Here is a 20,047-nt window from a genome sequence, read left to right as displayed (position 1 = left end):
GTCCATAACTGTTTCATCTATATGCTATACATCTATTCTTTTTTTTACAATATGTGTACTTCTAAACAATGTTCACTCTAATTTATTTTCTTGCTGAGCAAAACTTTTCTCTTTTGGGAAGACATTTTGGCTACCTGAGCAAAAACATTCTTTATACCCTGTACAGCGCACACACAAAAAAAGTGTGTAACTTTTAACTTTAATGTGCTATTTACAGTATATTTGATTTGACCCTTGATGTAACTAAATGATGTACATTTTAGGTTACCTGAGAAAACATTTTTTACAGTATAATGCATTGCTGTGCAAAAGTCTGGGATCAGTAAAGGCATCAGTTTAAAAAAAGTATATGCCCATCAAGGCTGTATCTATTTGAAATATTATTGGAATTTAAAACAAAGGTTTTCTATTTTAATATACTTTATTCCTGAGAAGCAAAGCTGAATTTTTAGTATCATTATTCCTGACTTCAGTATCACATGATCCTTCAGAAATCATTCTAATATGCTGATTTATAATCAGTGTTGGAAACAGTTGTGCTGCTTAATATTTTTTGGGACCTGTGATAATTTTTCAGGATTCTTTGATAAATAAAAAGTTAAAAAGAACAGTGTTAATTCAAAATAGAAATTTTGCGGTACAATATACACTACTACTCAAAAGTTTGGGGTCAGTGATTTTTTTTTTTTTTTAAGAAATTCATACTTTTATTTAGCAAGGATGTGCTAAATTGATACAAAGTGATAGTAAAGACTTACATTGTTAGAAAAGATCTCTATTTTGAATAAATGCTGATCTTTTTAACTTTTTATTCACCAAAGAATCAAAGAAAAAGTATCACAGGTTCCAAAAAATATTAAGCAGCACAATAGTTTCAACATTCATAATAAATCAGCATATTAGAATGATTTCTGAAGGATCATGTGACACTGAAGACTGGAGTAATGATGCTAAAAATTCAGCTTTGCTCCACGGGAATCAAATATATTTTAAAGTATATTAAAATAGGAATATTAGAAATTGCAATTATATTTCACAATATTACTGTTTCTTTTTTTTATCAAATGAATACAGATGAGTATAAGAGACTCCACTAAAAAACAGGGACAATTATTTATTAGGGTCTAACATAATATGATATAAAATAATAAAATATCAAAACAAATTGAAGCATGAAAACGAATAGAACAGAACAGAACAGAATAGAATAGAATAGAATAGAATAGAAAACAAACTGAAACATTTAAACTGAGAACTGTAAGCTAAATAGGCTATTTTCAAAAAACGTGAACATGTGGATTTCTTATATACATCTTATCTTACATATGTGACCCTGGACCACAAAAACAGTCTTAAGTCGCTGGGGTATATTTGTAGCAAAAGCCAAAAATACATTGTATGGGTCAAAATTATCATTTTTTTTTTTTTATGCCAAAAATCATTAAGATATTAAATAAAGATCATGTTCCATGAAGATATTTTGTAAATTTCTTACCATAAATATATCAAAACTTCATTTTTGATTGGTAATATGCATTGCTAAGAACTTCATTCGGACAAATTTAAAGGCAATTTTCTCAATATTTAGATTTTTTTTGCACCCTCAGATTCCAGATTTTCAAACAGTTGTATCTCCTAACAACCCATACATCAATGGAAAGCTTATTTATTCAGCTTTCAGATGAAGTATAAATCTCAATTTTGAAAAATTGACACTTAAGACTGGTTCCCTATCTGTCGGTCACTACGAGTTATGTCGTGACGACATAGGGGATTTACTTGGGAGCCCCAATCATCTCTGACTTAAGAGAAAACGCCAATGAATATTGGCTAGTGGATTTTGCATACCTGCGCCACTCCCCGTGCACACGGGTATAAATAGGCGGCAGGTGCATCCACTCATTAGATTTTTGCCGAGCCGAGTGGATGAACGTGTTGATCTCCACAAAGAGCCATTCATCATCTGTCTGGAAGCTGTTCTGGTTGGCGTTATGGTGCGAACAGCGGTGTCCCTGTCTGCAGCGATTCCCCTGGGCACTTCAACTAAAAAGAGCAGATTTCCTAAAAGAGCAAATCACGGTCGGTTCGCGTCTTTTTAAAGACGCCGTTCCGGCCGTGTCCTCTTGGTTGCGGTTGTTTCCTATCCTCCATTCACGGCCACGATCGTTGTCTTCAGTGTCTGGGCATCCAGCGCGCTGAAGCTGCGTTCGTGGATGGTTTATACGTTCGCTCTGAGCGTGTAACCATGGCAGCGCTGCGATCGCGCCTCTCTCCTCACGGGATGGAGGCTCCTCTGTCACTACCGCGCTGGCTTCTCTGCCACGAGCAGAGAACCATCGGCTAGTGCTCTGGGCAATCTGAGGGTAACAGTGAGAGCCTTTCCGCCGGGCCAGTCCCCACGGACCTCTCACTCCTCCCGCAGCTGCTGTTCTGTGTGGCTCCCCGGTGATTCTGCTGTGCCGTCTCACGGCGTGCCCAGCATTTCATTTGGTGCGCCGATAGAGGATCAGACGTCGATCGCAGCATCGGGGGATGGGCAATCGTCCTCTGAGGATGAAGATTCTGCGGGGGTGCCTCCCTCGGGAGTTGCGGCCGCCGCCGAATCGGACCCAGAGTTGACGGCCGTGCTTTCCCGGGCCGCCGCGAGCATCGGGCTGGAGGCGTGCACACCTCCTAGTCCTGAGCCCTCGCGGTGAGATGATTGGTTCCTCGGCACGGGCTGTGGCTCGCGACCACGCCCTGCCCCGGTTCCTTTCTTCCCGGAAGTGCACGGGGAGCGAGAACAGTTGTGTGATCACAGGGACCCAGTGCTTCAGCACTCAGCCAGTTGGGGCTTCAGGTCAACTGGGAAAAGAGCAAGCTCTCCCCTGTGCAGAGAATCTCTTTTCTTGGTGTGGAGTTAGACTCGGTGAGTGTGACGGCGCGCCTCTCGGAGGATCGCGCCCAGTCAGTGCTGAACTGCCTGAGTTCCTTCAGAGGCAGGACTGTGGTTCCTCTGAAACAGTTTCAGAGGCTCCTGGGGCATATGGCATCCGCAGCCGCAGTCACGCCGCTCGGATTGCTTCATATGAGACCACTTCAGCACTGGTTGCACTCCCGAGTCCCGAGGTGGGCATGGCGTCGTGGTACACTTCGTGTGAACATCACACAGGAGTGTCACCGCTCCTTCAGCCCCTGAATGGACCTTGCCTTTCTACGGGCCGGGGTGCCCCTAGAACAAGTGTCCCGGCATGTCGTTGTCACGACGGATGCCTCCAGTACGGGTTGGGGCGCTACATGCAACGGGCAGGCAGCCTCGGGGCCCTGGACAGGGCCTCGGGGCCCTGGACAGGGCCTCGACTGCTTTGGCACATCAACTGCCTAGAGTTGTTGACAGTGCATCTAGCTTTGTGGCAGTTCCGGCCACTGCTGCTCGGCAAGCACGTGTTGGTCCATACGGAAAACACTGCGACTGTTTCGTACATCAACCGGTTGGGAGGTGTACGATCACGTCGCATGTCACAGCTCGCCCGCCATCTCCTCCTCTGGAGTCAGACGCGGCTCAAGTCGCTGCGTGCTGTCCATATTCCGGGGGAGCTCAATCGTGCGGCCGACGCGCTCTCACGACAGCTCACGTTCCCCGGAGAATGGCGACTCCATCCCGAGACAGTCCGGCTGATCTGGAGTCGATTCGGGGAAGCTCAGGTACACCTGTTTGCTTCCCGCGAGTCCTCCCACTGCCAGCTGTATTACTCCCTGACCGAGGGCCCCCTCGGCACGGATGCACTGGCACACAGCTGGCCTCGGGCTCTGCGCAAGTATGCTTTTCCCCCAGTGAGCCTGCTCGCACAGACACTGTGCAAGGTCAGGGAAGACAAGGAGCAGGTCCTGCTGGTCGCGCCGTACTGGCCCACCCGGACCTGGTTTCCCGAACTCATACTCCTTGTGACAGCTCTTCCCTGGCGCATCCCTCTGAGGAAGGACCTCCTTTCTCAGGGGCTTGGCACCATATGGCACCCACGTCCAGATCTGTGGAACCTCCATGTGTGGCTCCTGGACGGGACGCGGCAGACTTGAGCGGTCTCCCACGGACTGTGGTAGAGACCATCACTCAGGCTAGAGCTCCTTCAACAAGGCAAGCCTATGCACTGAAGTGCCGAGAAGACCCCCGAAGATGTACGATTGGAGTAGTGCTTTCTTTCCTGCAAGAAAGGTTGGAGCGTAGGCTGTCACCCTCCACCTTGAAGGTGTATGTGGCTGCTATTGCGGCCCATCACGATGCAGTGGACGGCCGGTCCCTGGGAAAGCACGATCTCATCATGAGGTTCCTGAGGGGTGCCAGGAGGTTGAACCCTCCTAGGCCACCCCTGATACCCCCCTGGGATCTCTCTATTGTCCTGGCTGGGCTTCAGAGGGGTCCCTTTGAGCCGCTGGACTCAGTTGAGCTTAAGTTCCTGTCTGCTAAGACAGAGCTCCTGACCGCGCTCACTTCCATCAAGAGGGTCGGGGACCTCCAAGCATTTTCGGTGAGCGAAGAGTGCCTTGTGTTCGGGCCGGTCTACTCTCACGTTGTCCTGAGACCCCGGCCTGGATACGTGCCTAAGGTTCCCACCACGCCCTTCCGCGATCAGGTGGTGAACCTGCAAGCCCTGCCCTCGGAGGAGGCAGATCCAGCCTTGGCGTTGCTGTGTCCCGTAGAGCGTTGTGCATATCGTGGACCGCACCCAGAGCTTTAGAAGCTCTGAGCAGCTCTTTGTCTGCCACGGAGGTCAGCAGAAAGGGAAGGCTGTCTCCAAGCAGAGGTTGGCCCACTGGATAGTGGATGCCATCGCCTTGGCGTACCAATCCCAAGGCGAGCCGTGCCCCCTAGGGGTGAGGGCTCACTCCACATGGAGTGTTGCCTCCTTCTATGCGTTGGCGCACGGCGCCTCTCTGCCAGACATCTGTAGAGCTGCGGGCTGGGCGACACCGAACACCTTTGCGAGATTTTACAATCTCCGCATCGAGCCAGTTTCTTCCCGTGTGTTGGGTAACAGGTAAGTGGCGGGAAGAGCTGGCGGTGTCACGCTTGCTGCGCCATTCCCCTCACCCGGGATACGAGCGCCGTTTTCCTCCTCCAGTTCAGTTCCCCGGACGGCGAACCCTGGTGGAGTTCCTCCAGCACCCCCGGCAGTCAGACTGGGCGGAGCAGTCTGACGCCAGGCCCAGTACTTGTGTTAGCTTGCCCGGGTCTCCGGTCAGCCCCTGTACTGGGCTAGGTGTCCGTATGGCTTGATTCCTTCGGTAATCCCATATGTGTATTCTACCACGGTAAGGTTTCCCTCACGGTAAACCCGTGTCTTCCCTTTGACAGAGCCTTCTGTCAGGCCCTGCTGGCAGCTCTCCTCCCTACCCCTAGGTAGGATCTGCCCCAGGGTCCAGTCGTATGTAGTACTGCCCCAGGCCTGGGTCAGTCCATATCAGTGTCTCCACATGTTACCTCCCTTCGGGCAGGATGTGGCCTCCGTGGCGCCCTTCTCTGGAAGGCTCACTTCCCGTCGTTACTGCCAAGCTGTAACAACAAATAGGAAAGACTTGAAGCTATCTTTCATTGAAGGTCGAAATCCTTCCGACTTCTGTGGGAAAAGGAACAGCGGCTTGGCTATCTCCAGCAGCAATGTACTCAGTGGTCCCGCGGGCACCAAGGTTAGCAATTTGCTCTGGGGCGATGGGAAGGTTGCGACCTTCGCATGGCATTTGTCTGTCACGCCGCTTGTCAGCATCTGCATGCCACAAGGTTGTGACGGGGTTCAGGTTGTGGCGCTTTCCATAAGACCCCTATGTCGTCACGACATAACTCGTAGTGACCGACAGATAGGGAACGTCTCGGTTACGACGTAACCCTCGTTCCCCTGATGGAGGGAACGGAGACGTTATGTCCCCATGCCACAATCTTGAACCATCGCTGGTTGCCAGGGACTGTTCTCGGCTCCTCAGCGTAAAACCTAATGAGTGGATGCACCTGCCGCTTATTTATACCCGTGCACGGGGAATGGCGCAGGTATGCAAAATCCACTAGCCAATATTCATTGGCGTTTTCTCTTAAGTCAGAGATGATTGGGGCTCCCAAGTAAATCCCCTATGTCGTCACGCCATAACGTCTCCGTTCCCTCCATCAGGGAACGAGGGTTACGTACGTAATATCTTATCTGAGCATCGCTGTGAAGTAGGCTACAGTTTGCACAATACGCTTGTGTGTGACTGTAAATGTCTCAGAGTTTTGTTACCGTTCTTTGCCCATCCTTTGCCCATTTCCAGCAATTAATCAAGCCACTCTTCTTTAATACATGAGGACGTTTTATTTCACATTTCACTGCGTTTGCGTTAGTTCTCGCGTTGAGCTCTTTCGTCCACAACCATTGAAGTATTCGATTTCTACATCGACACATTTGGTGCACATCATTCTCTTTCTATGAAACCTGTAAACCGCATTCACCGGTTCTAACTTTATAGCGATATCAACTCTATAGCAGTTTGCCCGAGTATTGTATTTCTTTCTCTTTTACTAGAAATCAATCTAATGGCTTTATCAACTCATTTTTGTGTGCGTGCGGCACATTATTTCTTCAGCGTGGTGCACACGCACGCAGCTTAGAGGGAACATTGCTTCTAAACATCGAACATCGACACAACTTACTTTTAGCACATATACACATTTTAATGCACATTTACAGTCTTTCTCTTGTAAGAAATCCAACTGATAAACAAAAACCAACTGAGAAAAATGTGCCTTTTACTTATTTATTTATTTTTTTAATCTTTTTTCTAAAACTCCAAAAAGGTCCCCATACATACAATTTATTGCATTTTCTAACTCTCTGCATTAACTCACTTCTATAATAATTTATTTCTGTTATCAAAGCTGACTTTTCAGCATCATTACTCCAGTCTTCAGATCCTTCAGAAATCATTTTAATATGCTGATTTTCTGCTCAAGAAACATTTCTGATTATTGGCAACGTTGAAAACAGTTGTGCTGCTTCATATTTTTGTGGAAAATGTGATACATTACCATTCAGTCTGAGGTAAGATTATACATCTCAATAAATTACAATGTCGTGAAAAAGTTAATTTTTTCTTGTAAGTTATTTCAAAAAGTGAAACTTTCATATATTTTAGATTCATTGCATGTAAAGTAAAACATTTAAAAAAAATGTTGTTTTAATTTTGATGATTAGAGCTTACAGCTCATGAAAGTCAAAAATCAGCATCTCAAAATATTAGAATATTTACATTTGAGTTTCAATAAATTACCATCCCTACTGTATAAAATCCGGGTGTCTCTTGTTCTTCGAAACCACAATAATGGAGAAGACTGCTGACTTGGTAATGATCCAGAAGATGAACATTGACACCCTCCACAAAGAGGGTAAGTCACAGAGGGTCATTACTGAAAGGTGTGGCTGCTTACAGAGTGCTGTATCAAAGCATATGAAATGCAAAGTTGACTGGAAGGAATAATTTGGGTAGGAAAAGGTGCACAAGCAACAGGGATGACTGCAAGCTTGAGAATACTGTCAAGCAAAGCTGATTCAAACACTTGTGAGAGGTTGACAAGGAGTGAACTGAAGCTGGAGTCAATGCATCAAGAGTCACCACGCTCAGACGTCTTCAGGAAAAGAGCTACCAAGCCACTTCTGAACCAGAGACAACGTTAGAAGCATCTTACCTGGGCTGTGGAGAAAAAGAACTGGACTGTTGCTCAGTGGTCCAAAGTCCTCTTTTCAGATGAAAGTAAATTTTGCATTTCATTTGGACATCAAGGTCCCAGAGTCTGGAGGAAGAGTGGAGAGGCACAGAATCCATGTTGCTTGAAGTGCAATGTGAAGTTTCCACAGTCTGTGATGATTTGGGCTGCCATGTCATCTGCTGGTGTTGGTCCACTGTGTTTTCTGAAGTCCACAGTCAATGCAGCCATCTACCAGGAAATTTTAGAGCACTTCATGCTTCCTTCTGCTGACAAGCTTTATGGAGATGCTGATTTCATTTTCCAGCAGGACTTGGCACCTGCCCACACTGCCAAAGGTACCAAAAGCTTGATTGGCCGGCAAACTCACCAGACCTGAACCCCATAGAGAATATATGGGTATTGTCAAGAGGAAGATGAGAGACACCAGTCCCAACAATGCAGATGAGCTGAAGGCCACTGTCAAAGAAACCTGTGCTTCCTTTCCACCTCAGCAGTGCCACAAACTGATCACCTCCATGCCACACCGAATTGAGGCAGTAATTAAAGCAAAATGAGCCCCTACCAAGTACTGAGTACATATACAGTAAATGAACATACTTTCCAGAGGCCAACAATTCACTAAAAATGTTTTTATTTTATTTTATTGGTCTTATGAAGTGTTATAATTTGTTGAGATAGTGAATTGGTGGGTTTTTGTTAAATGTGAGCCTGAATCATCACAATTAAAAGAACCAATGACTTAAACTACTTCAGTCTGTGTGCACTGAATTGATTTAATACACGAGTTGATGAGAATGATGTGCGCCAAATGAGATGTGTTGGATGGCCTCAGTCTACTTCTGTACTGCTGAGAACTGCTGGGCACAGTCCTCGACAGTGTCGCCGAACAGTCCAGCCTGGGAAACGGGAGCGTTGAGAAAGCGCACTTTGTTGACATCGCTCATCTCAGCCAGGCTGAGCCATAGATGGCGCTCTTGGGCCACAAGTGTGGACATCGCCTTCCCGAGGGACAATGCTGTGACTTTGGCATTTTGAAGTGGCGGCATTTTGCGGCCGCAACTGCACTCACCACCTAGGGAATTTCACCGTACCCCCTAGCCGCTCAGCCATCGAGGGTAGTTAGGATGGGGGAGGCAGACGAATGGCTTCCAGCCGAAAAAAGGAGCCGTCCACGACTTCATCAGCTCCTCATGCACCTTCAGGAAGAAAGGAACCGGGGCAGGGCGTGGTTGCGAGCAATGGCTCGCACCGAGGAACCAATCATCCTGCCGCGAGGGCTCGGGACTGGGAGGTGTGCATACCTCCAGCCCAATGCTCGTGGCGGCCCGGGAAAGCATGGCCGAGAACTCTGGGTCCGATTTGGCAGTGGCGACAACACCCATGGGGGGCCGCACCACCAAATCTTCATCCTCAGAGGACGATTGCCCATCATGCGGGTAGTGACAGAGGGAGCCCTTCCCATCCCCGTGAGGAGAGAGAGTCGCGATCGCAGCGCTGCCATGGTCACACGCTCACCGAGAATGCATGAACTATCCACGAACGCAGCTTCAGTGTGCTGGATGCCCAGACAGATCGTGGCTGTCGACAGAATAGGAAACGACCGCAACCAAGAGGACACTGCCGGAATGGCGTCTTTAAAAACAGGCGAACCGACCGTGACTAGCTCTTTTAGGAAATCTGCTCTTTTAGTTGAAGTGCCCAGGGGAATCGCTGAAGACAGGGGCACCGTGACGCCAACCAGAACAGCTTCCAGACAGATCAATGATGAATGGCTTTGGGAGATCAACATGTTCATCCACTCGGCTCCGAAGCAAAAATCTGACGAGTGGATGCACCTGTCGCCTATTTATACCCGTATGCATGGGGAGTGGCTCAGGTATACAAAATCCACTAGCCAATATTCATTGGCATTTTCTCTTAAAGTCAGAGATGATTGGAGCTCCCAAGTGAATCCCCATAATGTCGAGTCAAGACATAACTCGTAGTGACCGACAGATAGGGAAATCAACTTCACATAGACGGAGAACAGACAAAGACTAAGGGAGAACTGAGGGCTTATAAGCAGGGACCAAACAAAGGGAACTAATAAGATGAATAACAAGACACAGGTGAACAGAATGACATAATATATATACCAAGGGTGCCGACATTTTGGCCATGACTGTATATATATATATATATATATATATACAGTCATGGCCAAAAATATCGGCACCCTTGGTAAATATTATCAAAGACGGCTGTGAAAATTAATCTGCATTGTTAATTTTAAAAAATTAACAAAAATCTGACCTTTCATTGGATAATAAGAATTTAAAATGGAGGTAAATATCATTATGAAATAAATGTTTTTCTCTAATACACCCATTTTTGTGTTGTTTTTGAGGTTTGTGTTTGGATTATTGTAAGGTTGGAAGATCCAAACATGGCCCATTATAAGATTTCTAAAAGAGTCAGTCACTTATTGATTTTGTATCTGTTGGTATTTGATAGAATCCATGATGCCATGTGTCTAAACAAGATGTCCAGGACCTCCAGCAGAAATATAGGCCCACAACATCAAAAATACAGCAGTATATTTCATTGTACACATGGGGTACTTTTTATCCCTGTGTTCACAAAACCCATCTTGAAGGTTTGCTGCTAAAAAGCTGATTTTTTAGTTTCATCTGACCATAGAAGCCAGTCCCATTTGAAGTTCCAGTCGTGTCTGATAACTGAATATGATGGAGTTTGTTTTTGGATGAGATAGAATATTTTTTCTTCAAACCCTCCCAAACAACATGTGGTGATGTAGGTGCTGTTTGACAATTTTTTATTTATTCATTTTTTTTAAGGTTTTCTGACCCCGAGACTCAACTATTTTCTGCAATTCTCCAGCTGTGGTCCTTGGAGAGTCTTTAGCCACTCAAACTCTCCTACTCACCATGCATTAGGACGATATAGACACACGTCCTCTTCCAGGCAGTTTCGTAACATTTTATGTTGATTGGAACTTCTTAAGTATTACCCTGATGGGGTAAATGGGAATATTCACTGCTCTAGCTCTTTTCTTAAAGCAACTTCACTAATTTGTGAAGCTCAATTATCTTTTGCTGCACATCAGAAATATATTCTTTGGTTTTTCTCATTGTGATGGATGATTAAGGGGATTTGGGCTTTGTGTTCCCTCCTATTTATATTTCTGTGAAACAGGAAGCCATGGCTGGATAATTTCATGTTCATAATCACCCTGGAGTTCTCAAAATAGTGAATATGAATGGGAATATACTTCAGAGATATTTTATTTTAAGATTTCTAGGGGTACCAATGATTGTGGCCAATGTAGAGAAAAACATTTATTTCATAATGATATTTCCCCCATTTTAAATTCTTATTATCCAATAAAAGGTTAGATTTTTGTGAATTTTTCAAATAAAAGCTCAATAGGATTAACAATGCAGATTAATTTTCACAGCCTTCTTTGATCATATTTACCAAGGGTGCCGATATTTTTGGCCTTGACTGTATATATATATATATATATATATATATATATATATATATATATATATATATATACACATACACACACATACTGTATATATAAATCAATTTATTCCATTAAATCCATTAAACACTGTACTACCAACCACTCTCTTGCATTTCCTTTTTAAAATAACAACGTATTTTACAAATATTTTACAATAACAAAATATTTTAAAATATCCGATTTAAAATAACAACTGCCATTGGGACAAATTATTTGTTTTCACTTTATTTTGATGGTCCCTTTAACACATTCTATTGACTATAAGTAATGTTGCACCTACATTTCTACTAACTCTCATTAGTTGACTGGTAGGATTAGGGTTAGATTAAGTTGACACGTTCTTTCAAAGTTACTTATAGTCAGTAGAATATCTGTTGGGAGACCAACACAATAAGGAGTTAGTAGATATGAAGCAGACAGTCTACTAATACTCTTATGAGAGTTTGTTGACATGTAGCTGTAACATTACTTAACAGAATGTTCAAAAGGGACCATCAAAATAAAGTGCTACCAATTATTTTTTATAAGCATTTCTACTGGCCAGAGGAATTTTAAGGCTATGCCCTGATAGAACCAATTTAAAAGTAGAGTGGACGGGATGAGTATGATCTTTAAAAATCCCAATTGCTGTTTTTTCCATAAAACAATCAAATAAGGCCTGAAGTGAATGTTGTTTATAGCCAGTAATCTTATTTGCCTGATTAATTATTTGCGAGAGTTTGTTCTTCTGTTTAACTGTTATATTACCGTACCATGAGACAATATTATATGTAAGAATGCTCTCAATCATTGACCTGTATACCATAGTTAGAGTCTGTGTACTTACATTAAAACTCCTCAATTTTCTAAGAAGACCCGAGCTCCGAGTAAGAATCCCCCCATGATGGTAAGGTGTGGAGGAAAAAAAGAGAGGAATTTAGAGGAGGAGAAGGGTGGTGGAGGGATGCTGGAAGAATTGTCGCTGGAACGGACTCATGACTGCTGCTTATATACTGCCGTAGCAGTGATTGACAGGACTGGATGATTAGGCTCCTCCTGCACCTGCGTTTGGGAACTTCATTAATGACTGGTTTATATGGGCTTGTATCTACTATTCTTGTTTGACTCCTCAAGCATACTGTAGCTCTTTGTCTTATCAATATTAAGATGTAAGGTGCTACTATCAAACCAACCAATAATACTATTGATATACTCAAAATATTCATTTATTTCTGACAGGAAACCAGTGCAATATCATCAGCATACTTTATGAGGGAGACATTATCATCATCACACTGCATTTCATTTGAGGTATACAGTGAATAAAGGGGGAAGTTGTGGCCTAATGGTTAAAGAGTTGGACTCGTAATCCAAAGGTTGCGAGTTAGAGTCTCAGGTCCGGCAGGAATTGTAGGTGGGGGGAGTGAATGTACAGTGCTCTCTCTACCTTCAGTACCACGACTGAGGTGCCCTTGAGCAAGGCACCAAACCCCCAACTGCTCCCCAGGTGCCGCAGCATAAATGGCTGCCCTCTGTGTGTGTGTGTGTGTGTGTGTGTGTGTGTGTGTGTGTGTGTGTGTGTGTGTGTGTGTGTGTGTGTGTGTGTGTGTGTGTGTGTGTGTGTACTTTGGATGGGTTAAATGCAGAGCACAAATTCTGAGTATGGGTCACCATACTTGGCCACATGTCACGTCACTTTCAATAATATTGAAAGAGCATTCTTTCAATAATATTGGAGATAATACACATCCCTGGGGTACCCCAGTATTTTAAGACCAAGCAGTCAGACATTACATTATTATTACAAAACACGTTGTGGTCAGTATTTTTTAGAAATTCCTTCATCCATAAAATCAACCAACTACTAACACCTAAATTGTGAAGATGCTTTAAAAGAAGGTTAGTTTAGACAGAATTAAAAGCAGACGAGAAATCCATGAAAAGTAAGAGAGGCGTCCACAGTGCTCCTATTGGCCTGGTAGGAAAACTGCAGGGGATCGATAAACCTCTCAATTTGGGATGACAATTCCTTACACACTATGCGTTCCATACATTTGCAGAGAACTAATGTGAGCGCAACTGGACGAAAGTCATTTAATAATTCAGCATGAGGTATTTTGGGTACCGGGATAAAAATAGAATTCTTCCAGGCCAATGGTACTGTTACGGAGCTGACGAGACGTGAGACGTGCGGATCCATATGCAAGCTTTATTGAATCAGAGACGTGGTCAAAACAGGCAGGGTCGAACAATGGCAGACAGGTATATAAAGGCAATGCAAAGAGTTATCTGAAACAGGCGTGGGTCAGGCGACAGCGAACAGTATCAAGAGGGATACCGACACCCACAGTGAAAGCTGAACCAACAGACCACAGAGCATAATCCAAGAAACTACTCAATGATGAACGTGGACCTTTATGAATTACATCTGTTTTTAATGGCTGATTAAGGCCATTACAGAAAAAGTCTATCAACATGCTGTCCGGTAATTCTGTGCCATTCGCCAAAGCTAAATATTCCCCAATGTAATCCTCGAGTGATCGGGTGCCCTGCTTGAGGGCTAGCAACAAGATCGCTGTGTCCATACCTGGCCATGATCCACTTGAACAGCCGCTGGATCCTTGTTTGGCCGAGTATTCTGTTACGGAGCTGACGAGACGTGTGACGTGTGGATCCATATGCAAGCTTTATTGAATCAGAGACGTGGTCAAAACAGGCAGGGTCGAACAATGGCAGACAGGTATATAAAGGCAATGCAAAGAGTTATCTGAAACAGGCATGGGTCAGGCGACAGCGAACGGTATCAAGAGGGCTAGACAAGAGAGGTAATCCAACACGTGAGCGATAGTCCAGGCAGGGGAAAACACAATCCGAAAACAGACTAGGCTAGGCGAGACTAGGAAAACTAACGGGCTCTGTAGGGCAGCAAAAATGCATACAATACTCAGCCATGACGGAAGGAAAGTCCAGGGTTTAAATAAGGTATGTGATCAGTGTGTGCGTGGGATCAGGTGTGTGTGTGATTAGTGCAATGAGTGATTGGTGACAGCTGTGATCAGTAATGGATGATGGGAATTGGAGTCCATTGTGATGCGTGGTGTGAAAGTCCATGTGGTGAGCGAGTGACCTCTGGTGGTGAGTGAATGGAAGTACAGACCAGATTCGTGACAGGTACAAAGCCATTGTCCATAAAGATTTGAAACATCTTTGTATACACATATCCCAGTTGTTCTGCACATTCTTTCAGGACTTTCCCCTTCAAGCCATCCGGGCCAGATGCCTTGTGTGATTTAACTTTGATTAACTAAGATTAACTGTGACAATCTCTCTTTCTTGTATGGTCATGGTCTGTGACTGAATATCAGTCATTGCTGCATTACTAACAGTGAACTCATTTAAATTATTATCAAATCTTGAATAAAAAAATATTAAGATCATTTGCAAGACCATAAGAGTCCTCACATTGTCCTCACACTACTTTATTTAACTCCTTTACCTTCTGCTGATCATTCTGCAAGAAAGCAATTTTCTTCATATTTAAATAATGTCTCAAATCTTTGTTTATCCGTGGCTTATTATTTAGAAAGATTGTGACATTCTTGGTTTGAAAAACAGAATTTACACAGAAATTAACATAGCCGGTTATTGTCTCATTCAACGATTCATAATTACTACAACAATCGTCATCATTAAAAAATAAGTCCCATTCCGTACACTCAAATCAACCTCCTAATACTGAGTCTCTGGACCCAGAGTTGGATGTAATCTTGGCACATATGCACCTTCCAAGTTACCAAAACATTTATTCAGAGTCTTAACCAGTCTCGTCGGACAGGTTATGTATTGCTCAATATTTGGCAACTATAAGTAGACACGTCGCATTTATTAAAATCTCCAAGCAGGAAGACTGGGTCACTCGCAGAATTGCACAGCGCTCTGTTGTAAGCAGCCTTCGGCGGACAGAGCAAAGTTTGGTCCAGGTACATATAGACTAAAAATAACTGTGATTTGTCCGAATTCACAAGGTAGATAATATGGTCTGAATGAGACAGTCAAAAGTTCATAATGAGCTGAGCAATGTGTTTCACGTACCGTCATGGGTCGTGGAAGCCCGGGTTACTTTTGAGGTCTGGTACAAATATGATATGGGCTACAAAACAAAACAAAACAAAACAAAAACAAAAAACATAGGCTCATATGTATGCATGTTTATTCATTAAAAGATCACCACCCCGTTTCAAATACACTAAATGATGATTCAGCTACGGTATGTCAGTTAAACCTTTGAAATCACATCGCATCGAAATATTTAAACCTGCTTTGGCGCAGGTTTGATCCAGAGAGAACAGCGCTCATCATATGCTTTATGTTTGAAACAGCTTCACAAACAGCCTACTTACACAGTAGGCTACATTTCTGTGTAGCAAACATTAAATAATAACGAAAGTACAGGGATGAAAGTTTTTAATCCGGTTATAGACTCTTATGTTGTGGCAGCCACAATCAAAATGTAGCCTAATTAACCTTTGGAACTAATGATACAGTAAAAAAAAAAAAAGGAAAAAAAATATTTTTACATTATGTATAGGTGGCAAACAGTGACTGTTAAATGTATTTGATGCCTGAATCATTCAAGAGATTCAGGGAAAACTCTGGATGAAACAAGTCTTAATTTATTTATTTTTTCAAATGATTTTTTAGCTAACCTAATTAATTATTTAATTTAATACATATTTTTAAGTCGATTAATTTATAATGTATAATAAGAACCATTATTAATAATTGAGCACAAATAATAATTAAGCAGCAAATCAGCATATTAGAATTATTTCTGAAGGATCATGTGACACTGAAGACTGGAGTAATATGATGCTGAAAATTCAGCTTTGATCACAAAAATTAATTACATTTTAAAAGATCTTAAATACAAAACCACTATTTTAAATGTAATATTTCATAATATTAGTGTTTTACTCTTTTTTTATCAAATAAATTGAGCCTTCTTTAAAAATAAAAATAAAAATAAAAATAAAAATAAAAATAAAAATAAAAATAGATAGATAGATAGATAGATAGATAGATAGATAGATAGATAGATGGATAGATAGATAAAAAAGTATTAATTATTTCAAACTTTTGATCGCCAGTGTGTATATAATATAATGCAGGTGAACTAATTAGCTAATTATATTTTTATTATAGCTAATAGAGTGCCCTCCAAAAGTATTGGAACAGTGAAGACAAAATTGTTCTGTTGGCTGTGGAGTCAAGACATTTGCAAATATGATGAAAAGATGAATATGAGACAAAACTACAGAATGTCACGTTTTATTATTAGCCGTTTCAACACATACATGTTTTACCAAATAGAAAGAACAACACTTTTAAAGTTCATCCTACTCATTGATGTGAGAATAAGTATTGGGACAGTTGAACATAAGATATAAAAGATTAAAAGCTATTATTTAGTTGCAGATCTCGTGCACACAATCACAGCAGTGAGTCTGTGACCCATAGACATCACCAGACTCTTGGTCTCATCCTATGAAATACTTTTCCCAGCCTTTAATGCAGCCAATTCCAATTGTTCCTTGTTTTGGGGAGTTTCTGCCTTTACTCTCCTCTCCAGCTGGTGAAATTCATGTTCAATCGGATTTAAATCTGGAGATTGACTTGGACAATCTAAGACTTTCCATTTCTTTGCCCTTATAAATTCCTTGACTGACCTGGCAGGGTGTTTTGGATCATTGTCCTGATGCAATATGAAGCACTTCCCAATGAAACTGGTGGCATTTTCTTGAAAATTTGTAGGCAAGATGGTTTTGTACCCTTCCAAATTCATTCTGCTACTGTCATCATACATTAAGTCATCAGTAAAGTTGAGAGGGTCTGTTCCAGAGGTAGCCATGCATGCCATGACACCACCTCCACCATGCTTTACAGATGAGGCTGTATGCTTGGGATCATTGCAGTTCCCTTTTTTCTCCACATCTTTGCTTTCCCATCGCTAAGATAAATTTCATCTTTGTCTCATCGGCCCATAAACACAGTTCCAAAAAACTCTTCTGGCTCACCTTTGTGTTTTTTTTGCAAACTCTAATCTTGCCTTTCTATTTTTGGAGCTGGTCAGAGGTTTGTATCTTGCTGTGTAGCATCTGTAATTCTGTGTCAAAGTCTCCTGAGGACAGTAGATTGTCAGAGCATCACCCCAGCTTTCTGGAAGTTGTTGGTGATTTTACAGACACATCTTTTAGGGTTCATTTTCACAGCTTTTATGATTTGTCTGTCATCAACTACTGTTCTTTTCTCAGCCGATCAGGTCGTTGTTGGTTGCTGGTGTCGCTGGTGGTTTCCAAACTCTTGATTTCTCCATGCCCTTTGTTTTTGCAATAGCTCTAATTGACTTCCTCTTTTCTTTTAGCATCCAAATTGCTTGCTTTTCTCTCAAAGTCAGCTCCCTCATCTTCATCCTGGTTTGTGTGTGTCATCATCGAATGCAAGATTCAGAATGCAGAAGTAATGGATATAACTGATACTACATATTCCCTGCTTTTAATATCTGAAGAATTAATGCAACAGGACACACTTAGAAAGACCTGTGTGGCAACTGTTCCAATACTTATGCTGACATCAGATAGGGGGATGAAACTCTAAAAGTGCTGAACTTCTTAGCTGGTAAAACATCTATGTGTTGAATCACCCAAGAATAAAATGTGACATTCTGTAGTTTTGTCTCATATTCATCTTTTAATCATATCTGTAAATGTCTTGACTCCACAGCCAACAGAGCAATTTTGTCTTTACTGTTCCAATACATTTGGAGGGCACAGTATATAGCCTATCACTTCTCTAATCATGGCACTTGAACGTCAAAGTCTTCAGATTTACAATGTTCTGGTGTAAGTTTGAGAATTATATTTTAGAGTTTTTTGAAACATTTTCTTAGACATGTAAAATTACAGAGAAAGCCTGGATAGAGAGAGAGGTAACATTTACTATGAAGCCCATATTTATAATACATTATAAGGGTATTCTTAAGGCATTGTAATGAATGCATAATGCATTATAATAATAAAAAAAAAACTTATAATATGTTATATCATCTTATAAATAATCATAAGAATAATTATAATACATTATAATGGTTACGCATTTGTGGTCATAACTTTTAAGATTATGATTATTTATAACACAATGAACACCATATCTACGTTTACATTGATAATGGACTATACAGGTGCATCTCAATAAATTAGAATGTCGTGGAAAAGTTCATTTATTTTAGTAATTCAACTCAAATTGTGAAACTTGTGTATTAAATAAATTCAATGCACACAGACTGAAGTAGTTTAAGTCTTTGGTTCTTTTAATTGTGATGATTTAGGCTCACATTTAACAAAAACCCACCAATTCACTATCTCACCAAATTAGAATACTTCATAAGACCAATAAAAAAAAAACATTTTTAGTGAATCGTTGGCCTTTTGGGAAGTATGTTCATTTACTGTATATGTACTCAATACTTGGTAGGGGCTCCTTTTGCTTTAATTACTGCCTCAATTCGGCGTGGCATGGAGGTGATCAATTAGTGGCACTGCTGAGGTGGTATGGAAGCCCAGGTTTCTTTGACAGTGGCCTTCAGGTCATCTGCATTGTTGGGTCTGGTGTCTCTCATCTTCCTCTTGACAATACCCCATAGATTATCTGTGGGGTTCAGGTCAGGCGAGTTTGCTGGCCAATCAAGCACAGTAACACCATGGTCACTGAACCAGCTTTTGGTACCTTTGGCAGTGTGGGCAGGTGCCAAGTCCTGCTGGAAAATGAAATCAGCATCTCCATAAAGCTTGTCAGCAGAAGGAAGCATGAAGTGCTCTAAAATTTCCTGGTAGATGGCTGCGTTGACTGTGGACTTCAGAAAACACAGTGGACCAACACCAGCAGATGACATGGCAGCCCAAATCATCCCTGACTTCAGAAACTTCATACTGGACTTCAAGCAACATGGATTCTGTGACTCTCCACTCTTCCTCCAGACTCTGGGACCTTGATTTCCAAATGAAATGCAAAATTTACTTTCATCCGAAAAGAGGACTTTGGACCACTGAGCAACAGTCCAGTTCTTTTTCTCCACAGCCCAGGTAAGATGTTTCTGACGTTGTCTCTGGTTCAGAAGTGGCTTGGTAGCCCTTTTCCTGAAGACATCTGAGCGTGGTGACTCTTGATGTACTGACTCCAGCTTCAGTCCACTCCTTGTGAAGCTCTCCCAAGTGTTTGAATCAGCTTTGCTTGACTGTATTCTCAAGCTTGCATTCATCCCTGTTGCTTGTGCACCTTTTCCTACCCAAATTCTTCCTTCCAGTCAACTTTGCTTTTAATATGCTTTGATACAGCACTCTGTAAACAGCCACACCTTTCAGTAATGACCCTCTGTGACTTACCCTTTTTATGGAAGGTGTCAATGTTCGTCTTCTGGACCATTGCCAAGTCAGCAGTGTTCCCCATTATTGTGGTTTCAAAGAACAAGAGATACCCGGAATTTATACTGTAGTGATGGTCATTAATTGAAACTCAAATGTAAATATTCTAATATTTTGAGATACTGATTTTTGACTTTCATGAGCTGTAAGCTCTAATCCTCAAAATTAAAACATTTTTTTTTTAAATGTTTTACTTTACATGTAATTAATCTAAAGTATATGAAAGTTTCACTTTTTGAAATAAGTTACAAGAAGAAATGAACTTTTTCACAACATTCTAATTCATTGAGATGCACCTGTATATCTTGATATTATAGTTTTTTTTTGTTTGTTTGTTTTTTCTCAAATTCC

At 42.1% G+C, this 20,047-nt stretch overlaps 1 protein-coding gene across 7 annotated transcripts in view; it reads left to right on the top strand.

Annotated features, from left to right (window-relative positions):
- Positions 1-20,047, top strand: part of fgf12a (fibroblast growth factor 12a) — a 197,591-nt gene that overhangs the window by 67,519 nt on the left and 110,025 nt on the right. The window lies entirely within an intron of this gene.

This window comes from Onychostoma macrolepis, chromosome 02 (genome assembly GCF_012432095.1).
Source record: "Onychostoma macrolepis isolate SWU-2019 chromosome 02, ASM1243209v1, whole genome shotgun sequence".
Taxonomy (NCBI): Eukaryota; Metazoa; Chordata; class Actinopteri; order Cypriniformes; family Cyprinidae; genus Onychostoma; species Onychostoma macrolepis.
The sequence above is the reverse complement of the archived record's forward strand: the minus strand, read 5'-3'. Positions and strand labels throughout refer to the sequence as shown.